At 43.2% G+C, this 12,195-nt stretch overlaps 1 long non-coding RNA gene across 1 annotated transcript; it reads left to right on the forward strand.

The window, feature by feature from the left end:
- Positions 1-3,560: 3,560 nt before the first annotated feature.
- On the forward strand, positions 3,561-7,867 carry LOC119088653. Its single transcript, XR_005092343.1, has 2 exons — positions 3,561-4,725; positions 7,556-7,867. It is a non-coding gene; the product is annotated as an uncharacterized LOC119088653 (long non-coding RNA).
- Positions 7,868-12,195: the final 4,328 nt, after the last annotated feature.

Genomic DNA, 12,195 nt, shown 5'->3' on the forward strand with positions numbered 1-12,195 from the left:
TGGTGGTGGTGGTGGTGGTGGTGGTGGAGGAGGAGGATGTGATGTTGTTGTTGTTGTTGTTGTGGTGGTGGTAGTGGTGGTGGTGGTGGTGGTGGTGATGGAGTGGTGGTAGAGGTGGTGGTAGCAGGATTAGAACCAGGACTTGAATCTAAGCAGACTGTTCCTCACCATGTAGTCTAATCACCAGTAGAAGCTGGGCACGCTGGTAGAGATATGCAATTCCAGCACTTGGAAGACGGGGACAGGGCAGGAGGATTGCAGCAAGTTCTCAGCCAGCCAGGGATGCACAGCAAGACTCTGTCTCAAAATAGCAAACAAGTGAAACACCAGACAAATATTTGGGTTACCTACACCTCTGTCTTCCCAACACCCGAAGGACAATTAAACTAGATTAATAAAATATAAAGTAGGCAGCTTCGTGTATGGAACCACTTGCTTTCAGTTTTTTTCTGGGTCATCTCACACTACGTATGCATATTTAATTCAAGTCCTGTCTCCAAAATATTTTCATCATAAATAAAAAAAAATTGATTCTCTTACATTCCTTCAATGGTGTCTAATTAAAATTTATCTTATTTAAATCAAACACTATAAACAAAAAGTACAAATTGTATTCATTTTTCTTCTCTATCTTTTAACTTCACAGAATAATTTCTCAGATTATTCCTAGAACCCTAGGCTCATAAAACGGAGGAGCCAGAAGCCGAATAATCCCCACTGTCCTTCCAAACCATATATTAGAGTTAGGTGTAGCTACACCAGAGGCGGAGGCAGGAGGGGCCCAAGTTTGAGGCGAGTCTGAGCTATAGAGCAAGAGTCCCCATTTCAAAACAGAAAACAAGAAGGGGGCGGGGTTGGAGCTCCAGCAGGAAGCTCCCCTGGCCTAGCATGCATGAAGAAGCTCCCTTGGCCTAGCATGCATGAAGAAGCTCCCTTGGCCTAGCATGCATGAAGAAGCTCCCTTGGCCTAGCATGCATGAAGCTCCCCTGGCCTAGCATGCATGAAGAAGCTCCCTTGGCCTAGCATGCATGAAGAAGCTCCCTTGGCCTAGCATGCATGAAGAAGCTCCCTTGGCCTAGCATGCATGAAGAAGCTCCCTTGGCCTAGCATGCATGGAGCCACCGTCCACCCCCAGCACTGCATAAACACAGCAGGTAGACCCAGTGCTCCAGAGGTGGGGGCAGGGGGCTCAATTCAAGGTCATCCAGAGCAAGTTCAAGGCCAGCCTGGGCTACAAGAAACTTGAAAAAAGAATGAGGAGGAAAAGAAGGAAATCAAGCATACATCTATCAGTCTGTATGAGTCTTCCTTCTCTAACTAAGCGCACTCTAATTAGGACGTTAAACATTCCTATCTAGTGGAGCATATGCAAAAATAGTCTCTGTTCTGCCACATGAAAAGCTAGATTCTTGAAGGTGGAGACTGTGTCTTCCTTTTTCTTTTGATTATTCTAAGCCCTTGAATAGTCCCTGGATCTAGGGTCACTCAATACTTGCACATCTATAACTTCTTACTACAATCTCTGAGATACAAAACCATTGTGCTTCTGTATGAGCCCAACAGTGTACAGATATCCCCACCCAAAAATCTTCACTCTTTGACTATGCCCATGTATTTCAACTGTCTTTCCTCCAAGAGAGAAGACTGAGGTGTTTGCCTCTTGGAGAGGCTGCATCTGGCTGCCTCAGCATGTCTGGTCAATAGCCTTCCTCATGTCTGGACTCCCAAGCAGACACACCTTGATGTAAGGAGTATGATGGGCAGCCTCCAAGATGGTCTCTTATGACATCCTCCCAAGCGATGGGATTGTGGGCCTGTGACAGCGGGCCCAACCCCTGAATGAGACGTAAAATAAAGAGCTGGGGGCGAGTGGCATACTGGGAAAGGCACTTGCTGCCAAGCCTGATAACCATAGGCCCCCACCTGACGGAGAATCAACTCCCACAGCACAGCGCTCTCTCTCTCTCTCTCTCTCTCTCTCTCTCTCTCTCTCTCTCTCTCTCTCTCTCTCCTCTCTCTCTCTCTCTCTCTCTCTCTCTCTCTCCTCTCTCTCTCCTCCTCTCTCCTCTCTCTCTCTCTCTCATACACACACACACACACACACACACACACACACACACACACACACACACACACACGGGAGGCGGGGCTGAAGTACAACTAAAATCCAAAATTGCTAGTGTTCCTACGGTTTAAAATTTCTACAAAAGGGGAGCTAGGAGAGAGACGGCTCAGCAGCTAAGAGCACTGGGTGCTCCTCCCGACGGACTAGGGTTCAATTCCCAGCACCCACATGGCAGCTCATGACTGTCTGTAACTTCAGGTCCAAGGGATTTGGCACCCTCTCACGGACATACATGCAGACCAAAGACCAATGCACACAAAATAAATGGTTTTTTTTTTCCCCATGAAAGAGAGAAAAAAACAAATAGGAAGGGAAAATATATGCATTTAATGAGAAGAGGAAGTTAACTATTTTTCCTCAGTATACCGAAAAATTGTTAAGTAGTTATAACGGAATCCATACGCCTCCTTAAACACGTCACAACGTCAGGATGATATGTAAGACAATGGCGCCAAGTGTGATGTGAATGTCTATAAACCCAGCACTCAGTACATGAAGAGAGGAGGAGCTAGCACTCAGGGGCATGCTTGGCCATCTGCCAAGGCCAAGCCTGGACGACAGGAGCTTTTGTTTCAATAACTGTTTTTTTTAAAAACAGTTGTGAAAGCCAGGTGTGACGGAACAAGCCTTTAATTCCAGCGCTTGGGAGACAGAGGCAGGTGGATCTCTTGAGTTCAAGGCCAGTCTTTATAAATCAAGTTCCAAGACAGCAAGGGCTACACAGAGACCCTGCCTTGAAAACAATAAAATAAAATTAAAAACATATGAAAAAAAAGCACCTGGAAAACAGTTGTCTCAACCTCTTGTCCTTATCTGTGCTTAGATCTGATTGTATAGAACTCATGAAGTTGTTGTAAGGACAACTAAATGAGATAATTCATACAAGGAATGATAAGCACCGAATACATGTTAGTCACCATGGATGGTGTTTTTAATCTAGGTGAGTAGGATACTGGAGAGAGAGGGGAAGACATAAGTGTTTCCATGGTGACCATCCAACTCTGAGTCCCTTCCCTTCAATCCTCTCATCTAAGCAGTGAAGACAATGTTACTTAACTGCCTCTTTCCCAGAAACAACTCACCACGATGGGTCCTGTTCCAAGCCCCAGGATGGGTCCTGTTCTAAGCACCTTACTTTGTAGAAATGCAAGGTGTTGGGGCTGGAGAGATGGCTCCACGGTTAAGAGTACTGGCTGCTCTTCCAAAGGACCTCGGCTCAATTTCCAGCACCCACAAAGCGGTTCACACAACTGTCTGCAACTCCAATTCCAGGGGATCTGGCATCCTCACACAGGCAAAACCCCAATGTATATAAAATAAATCTTAAAAAATAATAACAAAAGCAAGATGTCCGGCTGCAGTGATGGCTCAGCAGTTGAAACCACTTGCTGCTTTTTGCCAGGTTCAGTTCCCATCCCCCACACGATGGCTGTACCGGTCATGTGACTCAAGTTTCAAGGGTCTGATGCTTTCTTCTGACTTCTGTGGGTACCAGACAGGCACACGGTGCATGGACATACATCGAAGGAAACTTTCATATGCCTAAAATAAATACGTCTGGGAAGAGAATTTAATTTTTAAAAAAGGAACAAAATAAGTTTCTGCAACAGTGTCTCCCTTCCAGTCTTCCCTCTTCCTGCTCTGAGCAGAGCCATGCTGTGGGGCTGTGGGAGCAGGATGAGCAGACACCAGTTCAGACCTACACCGTCGTCTGGCAGTCTAAGAATTCATGGCCGAGGAGAAAGCATGGTGAACCTGGCTTTATCATTGTCCAACAATCTAATAAGCAGCTCGCATTGTCTATAACAGCTTCATTCAGATAACAATGTCCTGGCCACCTGAGAAATCTCTAGAATGTTATTTAGCTGTGGGTTACCATGGTGATTAGCTTGTGAAAGAGTTCTCAGAGATGCATTCTCTCAATGTACTCATAATTCTGATGAGGATGCTGCTTGTCCTGCCTATGATCCTAACGTGGCCCAAAGATCTACTGGTGGTTCGTCCCATTGGAAACCCCCTTGACACTCCACGGCCAACAAGTGCTTCAAGGGCACGTCATATGAGTGGGTTAGTACCGTTAGTACCGCAGAGCAGCTGATCCTTTGTGATGAGAGTGTGATGCCAGCTAAATCAGGTACCACTGGGGCCCATCTACACCTTGTGACATCAGAATGTGGCTCTATCCTGTCCTGTCTGGTTTAAGATGCTTTAGGAATAACATTATTTGGTAAACGAATCCTAAATCAAACATTTTTGGAAGATAATCTTGGATTAACTCAGAGTGATGCCAATCTGTGTTTTTCCACATTGATTCATTTAGAGTAGCTTTTTTTTTTCTTTTTAATTCCCATATTACTGAATTGACAGACCTATTTCCTCCTGGGTCCTATCACAAACAAGTGAGTTGTCTTTGTGATAAACACCAATGAAAAGAGCAGACATTTTTAATTTCTATTGTCATCGAAAGGTGATCCAAACTACATTTTGATGGCTGGGCTGAGCAGGAATTTTTAATTTCTATTCTCATCGAAAGGTGATCCAAACTACATTTTGATGGCTGGGCTGAGCATGACAGCTGAGTCGGATTTCATTCACTCAGGTTAGTTTGCGCCATGAGGGATAATTCTATAATTATTTCAAATCCCTCATTTGTCTTGGAATTATAATGAAAATAATATAGAAAGAATCTAATTAAATCTTGTTAACATAGTTTAAAATATTTATATTGAGATTTATATTTTACTCTCTAGCAAATCTTTTTTTTTTTTTTTTTCCTTTTTTTAATAGAGACTCATGTAGCCCCCACTGGCTTTAAACTGCTTAGTAGCTAAGGATGTCTTTGAACTTCTGCTTCTGCCTCCACAGTGCTAGGATTACAGGCATATGTCTCCACACTCATTTACCCACCCAACAGCAGGAGACCTTTTGTGACTTATTAACTACTGCTTTTATAGTTTTCCTATGTGACATCACAAGTCTCATGCTCTACCGACTGCGCTAGCTGGGTGACACCCTTGTGACATTAAATTATACAACCGTGGACATTTGACTGTGTTTTTTCTTTTCCAGGAAGGTTTTTAAAACTTCCCTTTCTAGAAAACTGGCTTTATTTGTCCTTTTTCAGTTTTTCTCCCATCTTTTCCTATATCTTATTTCCTCTGATCTAGTTCTTCCCTTTGAGTATTATCGTGAGACCTTTTTCTTTGTCTTCTTTTACTAATAATGCCAAAGGTGTTGTAATTGCTCACTGAAAATGGTCTTAAAACTTTAAACTACATGTCATTTCCGAGGATTAATATTTAAGAAGATTTCTTTTGCACAACAATAGATATTAAAATATTTCTTTAAAAACAGGATAAAAATGATCCTGGTGATTTGAGCACTTTTTAATCTTTCCTAGGATATTAGTTGACAGTTATCAACTGTCAAAATTAATGTACGTGAGCTGACAGATGTGCTAATTAGCTTTACTGTGGTCATCATTTTATGCACACATATGCCAAATCTGTATACTGTGGTTTAAGTGTCTCCCAAAAAGGCATGTATCAGAATCCTAACACTTCCCTGGTGGTGTTATGCTGGTGGAACCTTTAAGACAGTGGTTCTCAACTTGTGGGTCGTGACCCCTACAGGATTCACAAACCAGATACTTACATTATGGCTCATAACAGTAGCAAGATTACAGTATGAAGTAGCAACAAAATAATTTTATGGTTACAGGTCACCACAACATGAGAAACTGAATTAAAGGGTCACAGCACTAGGAAGGTTGAGAACCACTGCTTTAAGAGGTAGAAGGTCATTGATGTTGCCACACTTGGAAGATAATGAGCATAATTAATGTAATTTTCCTGGGAGCCTGGAGGTCACCACACACACCAGGCCTTCCAACACATAGCTGTTTGGCTTCTTGCTTCTCAGCATGCTCTAAGTCAGTGTGTTGCTATCAGTGCCCTTTCCTAAGGACCTCTGGAGATGTCGGTCAAAATAAGCCTCTTTTTGATGTTGTGTTTTGAGACAGGGTCTCCTCCCTATGTAGCCCTGGCTGGCCTAGAACTATGTAGATCAGGCTGGCCTCAAACTCACAGAGACTCCCCCTAAAGGCACATGCCACCACACCCAGCTCGAAATAAGCCTCTTCACTTGATCTGTAGTCAAATATTCCACCCCCGAAAAACCTCTCCTCTTTATGACATAGTCATAGTCAGCTACAGGTATTGTTTGGTTTCGTATGACATTTGCCTTCTTTAGGGTGGGGCACGTGGAAGCCAGAGGACAACTTTCAGAAGTCTGGTCTCTCCTTCCACCATGTGAGTCCTGGAGATTGAACTCAGATTGTCAGGCGTGGCAGCAATCACCTTTACCCTCTCAGCCAACGGGGCTGACCCAGCTTTGGATATTTTGATTTGGCAACATAAAATGAACTAATACTCAGAAATGAACATATACCATTTTTTGTCACTTATCACTTAATAAAGCTAGGGAAAAAAGCCATAAGCCTGAATCTGGTTTCTGCCTCTTAAACAAATGATTGTTTCCAACTTTAGTTTCCTCATCCACAAAATAGAGGTGGGACCTCCCTCACTTCTGTTTTTGTTTTTTGAGACGGGGTTTTACTGTGTAGCCTTGGCTGTAGCTCTGTAGAACAGCCCTGGCCTCGAACTCATGGAGACCTGCCTGCATTTGCCTCCAGAGTGCTGAGATAAAAAGTGTATGCCACCACTGCCCGGCTAGCTTCCTCACATTTGATGGTGGCAATGTTATAACATAACAAAATGCTTAGTGAGGTATCTGCCACAGTGGACACTCGATGAATTACAGTGCTTATTGCTGTTACTCTCATCTTAGAAACTCAGTTTAGCATAGTCAAATGACTTATCCCACTCCTCCATCTCTTTAAGTGAAGCTGAGGACTAGTCTGGAAGGTTAAAGACATATCCCAGGTATCCACAGGAGAAGAAACATCACCTCTGGATGCACTATGGAGAAAGAAAACTTACAGTAGCTGATATGGCCCCAGGAGAGTGTAGACTGTTGGGAGGATTTAGCAGTAGGAAGAAAAAAAAATGTAGAGGAGCTACAGTTTGGGGTAATACTTCAAAGGTTAAAATATGAGAGTGAGGAGGAGGTAGAGGCATGTTAAGTGGAGCAGGTGTCAATGAGATCATGGATGGGTAGGACAGCTGTGTGTGTAGCCAACACAACTACCCAGCTGAAGTAAGGGGTAGGTCTACGCTTGATTTTATCTGAAGGCCAAGACGTGATGGAAGGATGATCCAGAATGTAATGAGCTGAAGGCAGTTACCCAGATGGCCCATGAAAAAATAAATAAATAAATCATCAGCTACAGTTGAGAATAAATAGTGACACTGTGTTTAATCATCTGCCACATTTCTCTCTCTTTTTCTCATCCACATGGGATCTCACAGATGACTGATTTTTCTCCTGGAAGTGGGACAGAACAGACCAATCAGCAAGCACTTCAACTTCCTCAGGAAACAAGAGCAGGCATCCTATGACCTTGAATAGCCACCTAAGACTCTGACTCAGCCCGGGGAATCTGAGTGATGTCATGATAAGTAGCCAGGGGACAGCCCTAAACACCTGGGTGCTCCACTCCAAGGAGTCCTGGCTTGCTCAGTTGTCAATTGGGGCTTTGGATATAAAGTCGACTCTGTCTGCAAATATGTAAGGAACGCGTGGAAAGGAATCTTTGGAAAGAGAAGGAGGCAGAGACTGAACACTGTTCTAGAATTTCCTTTCTTTGTGCTCTTTCTGTAGGATGGGGTGAGGAAGAGGGCGCAGCCAACTTCCCAAGACACCTGGAGGCTCTTAGGAACTAATCTGCTCATACCACTGCTTTCAAACTCTAATCCCACATTCACACTAAACTGTCTTGTAACTTGGTGGGTAGCTCAGTCTATTCCAGGCCCCCTATCAAGTGGTAAATACTGGATTACCCTTAGACAGAGTAACCAAAAGAACACACAATTCCTTGAATCAAGAAAGTGAGACTGGAATGGACTCAATTTCCTTTCTTTTATAACTAAACATTTTAGTTAGCATACAAAACAATGGGTTTTGTTATGATATTTTCATATGAAAATAATTGTATGATTCATATTCATCCCCCAACCCAGTTCTTAATACATATGTTACATACTATTTGTCAATTACTGAATAGGTCCTGAGCCACATAACTTTAAGGCCTTTCCTAATCATCAATCTGACCCTGGGTAAATTTACCTCACCATTTCAAATATTACATACAATTTTAACATTGTAGGTTGCTGTCATTTAATGCCAATCCCAATTTCTCTTAAAGTCAAATCTCTGTCTCCACTGCCAACATATAAATTAAGCGCTCTACCACTGAGCTAAATCCCCAACCCATCCTTAGCCCTTCTTTTTAAAAAATTATTATTTTTGTGATTGTGTATCTATGTATGCTTCTGTGTGCGTTTGTACACATGAGTGCAGGTGTCCACAGAGGCCGAAGGCCTTGGATTCCCCAGGAGCTGGAGTTACAAATGGTTATGAGCCTCCTGACATGGCTACTAGAGGTAGAGCTTGTGTCTTTTGCAAAAGCAGTGTGATCCTTAACCACTGAGCCATCTCTCCAGCCCTATCCTTGACGGTTCTTAAAATTCCAAATACTTAAAACCAAATATTTGGGGGCCAGCAAGATGGCTCAGGAGGTAAAGGCACTTATCACCAGGCCTGACAAGCTGAGTTCAATCCCTGGGACCCATATGGAAGGAGAGAACTAAGTATTTGGGGGTTGTCCTTTGACCTCCCCACCCTGCTGTGACACGTCTATGCTCTCCCACACCACGAATTAAGTAAAATCAATCAATCAATCAATCAATCAAAAACCAAATACTGTGCCTTCTTCCCCTCCCACCAGCTCTACCCACAATCTCATCTGAAACGATGAAAACTTGCTCACCTTCCGTCCACAACGAGGGTGTTCAGCACCAACATGGTTCTTGGAGCTAGGAACTCCAAACTCCACTGCTCACATCCCTTTCTGTATTTCTGTTCCATCTAGTTAGTGGCCAGTGCCCGCTCGAGGGTGCACACACCAGACTCTTGAATGGATCCCCACTGCTGATGGATGGCCATCTTATCTTCTCAAGTCTGGACCTCTGTATCGTTTCCATCCTTTACAATGACATACAGTGACAAAGGTGTATGGGTATGCCTCAACTTCAGTGATCTGATTTACCCTTTTAAATTATTATTTATTTATTATGGGGGGTGCACATGTGACAGAGTGCATGTAGAAGTCAGAAAAGAACTTGTGGAGTCATTACTCTCTTTGTGCTTTTTTAAAGCATGGATTCTGACAATTAAAATGATGTCACCAGGCTTGCCCCCTTTAAATGAACTTTTAAAGACTGTCTCACTGTAGCCCCAGTTGGCTTCAGATACAGTATGTAACTGAAGATGACCTTGAACTCCTGATCCTCCTGCCTCCACCTCCTAAGGGCTAGTATTACAGGCATGCACCACATCCAGCTCCATTTCAAATACTATCCACTTAATATAAAAAGTCTTCCCGTGACACTCAAAGGCTTTGTTTCTGGCCTCCAAACAGCGCTTCCATCTTCCCTCTCCTGCATGCAAACGTTCTAGCATGATACACAGTCATCTGGATCTGTGCTCACTCTAGACCTTTGGCCTAGACTCTTCTCCTGCTGTTTCACTGTTTTTTTTTTTTTGTTTGTTTTTGTTTTTTTATCTGAACATTTCCTATGACTAGTTTAATCTGAGCATTTCCTATGAATGATGCCAGCAGGAAGAGAAACTGCTCTCTCCTCCATGGTTCCATAAATTGATGTCTTCCATTAGCATTCCCAGTCAGAACCCATTGATAACTAAGGTTAAGTTGTAATCATCTGGCAAAGCCTGGTGATTCCAGATACTTGGGAAGCTGCGGTTGGAAGATCTCAAGTTCAAGACCTGCCTGGGTGTGGTGGTTTGAATGTAATTGACCCCTATAAGCTCATAGGGAGTGGCACTATTAGGAGCTGTGACTTGGCTGTAGTAGGTGTGGCCTTGTTGGAGGAAATGTATCACTGTAGGGGTGGGCTTTAAGGTTTCCTACTCTCAAGATGTGGCCCAGTGTCGGAGTTTATTTCTTGTTGCTTTCTGATCAAGACGTAACCAGCACCATGTCAGTCTACACGCCACCATGCTCCCCACCATGATGATAGCAGACTGAACTGATGAATGAAGCTGTAAGCGAGCCACCCCAATTAAATGTTTCCCTTATAAGAGTTGCCATGGTCATGGTGTCTCTACACACCAAAAGAAACCCTAACTAAGACGCCTGGCTGGCTACAGAGGAAGTTCAAGGCCAGCCTGCAACTCAGTGAGACCCTGTCTCGAAATAAACAAAGCAAAAGAGGTACTGGGAATGTCATTCAGTGGTAAAGTGCTTGCCTTGCACACAGCAAGTCTAAGTTAGATCCCTTTTAAAAAAGTGTTAGTCATCTTTGCAGCCCCAGGGCCTACCGTGTGTAGGAGCTGGGTAAAACAGTGCTGACTAAAGCCGAACTGGATTTCAGTAACAACTGCCTCCCATTCGCAGTTCTTCAAACAATCTGAGTCAGGCCTTACATCTGAAAGTGGGCATTCTTCTGAGATACTTTGTCTTTTGTTGACAACTAAACACACTTAAAGCATTGTTTGGACCAAAGTTATTCTCCAGCCAATATAAAGGGCACGGTGACAGTGTCAGCCACATTGTGTGGAACATCATTAACTTATCTGATCTCAAACAAACAGATAGAAAAGAGAAAGTCCGGGTGGAAAGCCCTCTCCAGAACAGCGGCCATTCACTGCACTTCCTAGGCCATCGCTCTTTTCCTGAAACAAGTCTATTGTTCATTCATTATTGTTGTCGCTGAAGTATTAGAAGACACGAAACAGAAAAGCAGTGTATAAGTGAGATAAGCAGTATACTCTTTGTGGCAATAATCAATTACCAAACGTTGAATAAAATTTCAAGAAACAATTGTCTTATCTTAAAATGTCCAAATGCTATATATACTTCCTGTTTCACATAAAAACAGTAATTTGGGATAGGGATGTTGCTCAGTGATAGAGAGCCCAGAGTGAAAGGAGCCAAGCAAGTACCACCAAAAAGGCAGAGAGACAATTTGTCATTTAAATGATAACAACAAAAAAAACTTTTTTATTTTGCTGCATATGAATATCCTTGAGCAAAAAAAAAAAAAATTAGCACCTTGAAAACTTGTTCAGAAGCCTAGGCAGATGGATTAGGGAAAGGTGCTTGCCACCTAAGCCTACTGATCCAAGTGAAGAGCCTCAGAGCCCCTGTAAAGGGGGACAGTGTGAACTCACCTCCACACGTGTACTGTGGCATGCACACAAGTGTGTGTGCACATGTACCCCCAACACACACCTGTACATACAATAATAATAAATCTTTAAAATTGTATTCATTCAGGCTGAGCAGGGGTGGCACACACCTTTAACCTCAGCACTCAGGAGACAGAAGTAGACAGATCTCTATGAATTTGAGGCCAGCCTGGTCTATAGAGCGAGTTCCAGAACAGCCAGAGCTACACAGAGAAATCCTGTCTCAAGAAGGAAGAAAAAAAAAAAACTGTCTTCAGAATTATTTTAAATTTACATTTGACTTCTGACTTACTTAAACTTGGTTATTTTTAACTCTGTGTGGGTGTATACAAGCAGGTGTCTTGGAGGCCATAGGTATTAGAGGCCCCGCAGTTGGAGTTAGAGGTGGTTGTGAGCCCCCATTGTGGAAGATGGGAACTGAACTTGGGTCCTCTGCAAAATCGGTATAAGCTCTTAAGGGCCCCCTCTCCACCCCGACTTACTTTTAAAAACTCCCTTAGCAGTTTACTCTATAAAATTCTTCCCTGTCAACAGCCATTGACTGATGTCTATTGAGACACCAGTGCTCTCTGGAGGGGATGCCAAGGATCCCTAAGCATCTGTAGGAGACAATGCTGTTGTGTGTGCTGGAGAATCAGGGCCATTGTCTTGCTCAATCAGTTGGCAGTCACTGAGCTCA

Source organism: Peromyscus leucopus, chromosome 10 (genome assembly GCF_004664715.2).
Source record: "Peromyscus leucopus breed LL Stock chromosome 10, UCI_PerLeu_2.1, whole genome shotgun sequence".
In the NCBI taxonomy this organism is placed as follows: domain Eukaryota; kingdom Metazoa; phylum Chordata; class Mammalia; order Rodentia; family Cricetidae; genus Peromyscus; species Peromyscus leucopus.